Below are 6,000 nucleotides of genomic sequence, written 5' to 3'. Positions count from 1 at the left end.
GGACACACAAAATTGCTGGGAAGAAGGAGGATTGATTAGAAGTAAGAACAAAGAATCAATTGAGGTAAGTGTGGGAGTGATGGAAGGATTATGGGATAATACTTTGCTCATGGAATTGACTGGCTCCTTACCTGTGTATTGGATATTGTCAAGTGGCATACATCTTCCATTCCCACCACATTCCCATCTGCTTTCCTTCACCACAGCAGATGGAAAAATTTACTTCCAAGCCCCATTCTAGGTACTTTTCTAGATGCAGATTCAGTTCCCACCATTAGTCTCATGGGATTTGGAAGGTATGTGTGAAGCAGTGTCCAGCTTGCAGCATCTTTTATGTCTTCAGGAGGAAAAGAATGTGAAGAAACAGGTTTTCTGTAGCAGTGCTTCGTTCCGGTACCTCATCTTCAGTTTCACCAGTGTCTGAGGACATTATAGTCAGGGGAGTGGCCAGACTCTGTCCCATTTCTCATTTACCAACATTGTGGCTACTTAGAGCAGAGTTGGTGGCTGCAGAGGCTTTAATGGCTTCCTCATCTCCACCTAGCGAACCCTGCTTTGTATCTAAGGTTATGGGTCCTTGAAATCAATATTTCCAAAGGCAGCCTCTTGATTACCCACATTTCTGACAATGGCAGAGGTAGAAGGCGCCCCATCAGGTCAGATCTTTGTGCTGTGAGATTCTGGGACCCAGACTAGAGTCTTTTTCTCAGCCCTTGCAATGATTTCATGAGCATCCAATTCCTCCATTAAATCCCTTTCTACTTACAGTATCACAATGTCCTTTGTTTCCTATGCTGCAACTCGACTGACACAGCTTTCGCACTATTTTTAAGCGACCCATATATTATTTATATCTGTTTCAGCTGCAGTACCCAACAAATCATGGCGCACATAAATATTCATTTAAATGAGAAATACAGTAAATATTACTATTTCAATTTCTTAGGAAATTTTAGTGCAATTAGGAGATTACAAAACACATCTGTGCTCCTAATTTGACACTTACTCAATTCTATTGTTTCCAGGGATTATCATTATGAATAGGTTATGCTGATTTATTAAACAAGCTGATCACTGTTTAAATAATCAGGTTTAAAGAGGACTGTGAAAAGGATTTTCCCGCCAAGGACTCCCAGGAATCTTCTGGTTTTATATCCTGCTTCTAATGGTGAGCTACACACTTGATTTTAAGAAATGAAACCTGAACATAGTGATTTGTTTTTTGAAGCCTTTCATTTAACTCAGTTGATGTCCTCTATCATCTACAAAATCCTTTTATTACAGTGCTTTATCAGCATATATCTCTTTCATTACTGCCTGAAGTCGAAACTGCCACTCAATGGGAACAACTTATAGCTCCAAGAAATAAGAGACAGGAAATTCAGTTCCCTGAAGCAAGACTGGGGATTTTCTTTGGTAGTTAAAGGGGAAGAAAGAGGTCTTTTCAAAGGCTTCATTTTATTGGAAGTCTCTCATTAAAACCATTGTTCAACATGACATCATTTACAAGAAGCCACAAGTTTCCTCAACATAACAATTTCAGTCTCCTTTTGTAGTAGATTATATTTATCTGTTTGCTTATCTTGAGGTGTAGTTCCTTTCTCATCCATATTAAGTGTCACAACATTAAAGGTGAAACTGAGATACATAATGTCTCACTGTCACCTGGCAGATAGGCTCCCCTATGTGACTTTGGTTTGCACATGAATTGTCAGTGTTACATATGAGGAGAGCTACATTCTCATCTCATCCTTTGGAAACTTCCATAGACACTCATATTGTTGCTTTTTGTTATTTGAAAATGAATGCAACCAAGCAATTCTGATTTGTGTAATAATATTTGGAGTTATGTACTCTATAGACCCAGAAAGACAAAAATGTGCATAGTCACACTTACCCAATGAAGCTATTTAGACCTGTATTTTCTCACTACCTCATATCAAAATTTTCATTACAAAAATTTAATAATAGCTCCATTTATCAAGAGATGACTGTATGCCAGGAATGGGGCTAAGTACTTTCTGTTCACTATCCCGTTTAGCTCTGACTCCAACTCTATGAGGAATGCATTTACCCCCTTATGTTACAAATAAGATAGCTGAGACATAATAGGGTCCAGAGCTGGGATTTCTAGAACAGGTTTGCCCAACCATAAAGTCTGCACTCTTAACTGCTACATGATCAGCCTGGGTCTCGTCCCAAATCAAAGACAGTGTGTTAGTGAAAAGTGCTTTTGAACTCTGAAGTCAAAGAACATATGCCAGCCTTACCCAGGTCTCAATTTCTGATCTTCCATTCTCTTACCCATAAAATGAGGCCCTTGATCCTGAGCAGAGCTTGCTGATTGGTGGCTATCCCCTGGACTCGTTTCTTTCCCCTGACGAGCAAAGTTTCTTTTTTGTTTGTTTTAAACGAGTCACCGACTTTTAAAATTATAGTATTTCATCAATATAAAAAAATAATAAAATGAAAAAAGAAAAAACGTTTAACTTTTATTGAAAAAAGAGACCATCTGGCAAAATAGGCCCAGATTCCATTAGCACAAAAATCAACTGGTGGTAGCAGCTGCTCCCTCTATACGGTCATTGAATTATTCATACCCTAGTCCTCACCTCTCCCAGTTGTCTTGCACCGAGCCATTGCCACATACTTACATCTCCTGCCTTGCTTCTGTGGACATCTGAGTATATACCCTGACCTCAAGCTATGTTTCCCAAACTATCCTCTGCAGAGCTCGAGGGTAGGGCCCCAGCACTTCCACTCCATCTTCAATCAAAGCCTTTGATACATACTATTTTCTTTGAATACATTGTCTTAAAATAAGCTTAAAAACCAGAGGACTTCTCCAGCTCTAAAATAGGTACCTTTTATTCAGATATAACTGAAATATCTTTTTTACTATTTTTATTATTATGCAGGTGGGAAAATAGAAATTCTAAGGTCGGTTTAAAATGTTTCAATAAAACAAAAAATAAGATCATATATTTAAAAATTAAAGAATTAAGACATTCACTATGTGGAAGGCAAGTAGATAATAATACATATAATCTTTAAATTATCTGTGAGGGATCCACAAACTCCGGTCCCCAGGTCAAATCTGACTGTAGTCTGTCCTGGGGGATAAAGTTTTATTGTAACACAGCCATACCCAATCATTTATGTATTGTTTATGACTGTTTTCACTCTAAAATGACGGTAGTCTCAACAGAGAGCATATTGTTTGAAAATATTTACTATCTGTCTATTTACAGAAAAAATTTGCCAAACCTAAAGCAAAAGTGGAGTGGCACCCCTAGAGCAGAAGGTTCTAGCTCAGTTGGGACTAAGTTCGTATATAGATTTGCTAGAATTAAGTGATGACTGAGACAGTGTCCCTCTCCACTTAGATTTCATATTCTGGTAGATACACTTACTCTGTCACAAACAACTGAATAGGATATTTCAGTAATTGTGTTTGTAAATAGTATAGAAATATACAGACAGTAGTTCTGTCAATTATTAGTATTTGACAGGCACTATACTAAATATTATATACATTTATACATACTTAATTTTTAATATATTTATATTAATTTTGATGTTATTTAATATTTTATTTATATTATATTTAATACATTTAATTTTTATACCATCACAATGATAAGCACTAGTATATTATTTCCATTTTCCAGATAGTTTAAGTAGCATGCTTAATGTCACATTTAAACCCAGGCATCAATGTGCAAGGTAGTCATGGGAGCATATGGTGGGAGGGGGCTCTCACCCAGCCTTCAAGTTCAGGGAAGTTTGTTAGAGGTGTTGTATTAGCTAAATTATAAAGGTTGTATAGGAGAAAAATAGGAGAGAGAGTGAGGATTTATGAAGGCCATAGGCAATCTCTAAAGTTCCTGACAATTTCCTGTAATTTTGTCTTCTTCAGGCTGCAGTGACTAGATATGCTCAGGCAATGGCGTTGCATTGATACTACAGGCTACAGGAGAAATAATAATACTGACAATAGAAAAGCCTCAGCCATTTGTTGAACATGTGCTACACACTATGTGTGCTGAGACTTCACATGTATTGTTTGGTTTAATCTACAAAGTAGTTTTATTAGGTAAATACTATGATTAACTATTTTACAGATAAAGAAACAACGGCAAAGTTAAGTATCTTACCCAGAGTTACCTAGATGGGAATTGGCAAAGTCAGTTTTCCAAACAAGGCATTCTCATTCCAGAACTCATGGTCTTAACCACTGTACTGAACTGCCTCACCTTGTTCAGCCTCCTCGGTATAAAGCAATAGTTCTCAGAGCAACGGAGTCCTGCAGCTGACGTTCTATGTGGAGAATTCAAATTTTCCTAAAGGTGAAGACATGATGGATTCAGAGAATCAGCATGTGCCTTGGAGCCTTCCGCTGGGCAGAATTGTGATGCCAGGTCCCTTCCTGCACATCAAGCAGGGATCCAAAACAAGCAACAGATTGGAAACACTAGGAAGTCAGGGGGGTGAATGTGGCCATCAATGAGAGATTGTTGGACGCCTCTCTGTTTAGGCAGTTACTGGGTAACGAGCCTCACTTTACAAATCAAGAAATAAATTTTATGAGCTGTTAAATAACTTAGTCATACAAATTTTCAAGTATCACATCCAACTTATGAAGCAAAGTTGGTCTAATCTGTTTGAGGGTTTTTTTTCTTATCTGCACAAAATTTAATTCCTGATACCTGGAACATCGGAAAATCTAAGAATTTAATTAAGTACACTAAAGCCTTTGGGCTTTTCTTTTTTCAAACGTTCTAAGCAGTATTTGAAGTCTGAAAGGGTTGCTAAAAGACAAATTGTTCATGAAGAAAAGCTGTTGAAAATTTCAGAAATGTTGGCAATATTTTCAGGTGCAATATTCATAAGAGTTTGAAAACTTTTCAGAGATTGACTTCAAAACTTGTCATCCTAATTTTATAAAAATAAATTTTGAGAAGTTTTACTTTACTTCATTTACTGTCAAATGGAATGCATTGACATTTTTGAGGTAATCAGTTTTTCTTTCTAGTTATGGCTTAAAGTATTACAACAATTTTGCCAATAAAGTTTCAAAATTAAATCATGGAACTAACAAGAGATTTAATTTTTTGATCAAACAGTTTTTGAGGGGTTTTTATTTTGGAAAAAATAAATACAAGCTGAGAACACACATATGATATACAAATTTATTTTCCCTCTTAAAACAAGTTTATTTGGAAAACAAGATGGAAATTTCTTTGCAAATGGGACAAAGACTTATCACATGACCCAGCAACTCCATCCCTAGACCTCTACTCAAAATAATGAACATGTACACACAAAGACTTACACTCAGATGTATCCGGCCACATTATTCACAATGACCAAAAAGAGGAAACAACCCAAAATGTCCATCAACTGATAACTGGATAAACAAAATATAGTATATCCATGCAATGGAATATTATTTACCAATAAAAAGGAATAAAGTACTGATAAAGCTACCACATGGATAATCTCAGAAAGTGAAAGAAGCCAGTCACAAAAGAACACGTCTGATTCCATTTATATGGAATGTCCAAAAAAAGCAAATATATGGAGACAGAAGGGAGATTAGTTGTCACTTAAGATTGCAGGCTGGAATGGAGATGGACTGTAAATTTGCATGAGGTTTATCTTTTGAGTGATGGAAATGTTCTAAAATTAAATTGTGGTAATGTTTGTACAGCTCAGTAAATATGCTAACATTCACTGAACTACACACTAAAAACAGATGAATTTTGTTATCTAAATTACATCTCAATAAAGCTATTTTAAAAAGTAAGTTTGAGGGGCCGGCCCAGTGGTGTAGTGGTTAAGTTTGCACGCTCCGCTTCGGTGGCTCAGGGTTTGCAGACCTGGATCCTGGGCACCGACCTAGCACCGCTCATCAAGCCACACTGTGGTAGCATCGCACATAAAATAGAGGAAGATTGGCACAGATGTTAGCTCAGGGCCTATCTTCCTCACACATAC

This window comes from Equus caballus, chromosome 4, assembly GCF_041296265.1.
Source record: "Equus caballus isolate H_3958 breed thoroughbred chromosome 4, TB-T2T, whole genome shotgun sequence".
NCBI classification, from domain to species: Eukaryota; Metazoa; Chordata; class Mammalia; order Perissodactyla; family Equidae; genus Equus; species Equus caballus.
This window is presented reverse-complemented; position numbering follows the sequence as displayed.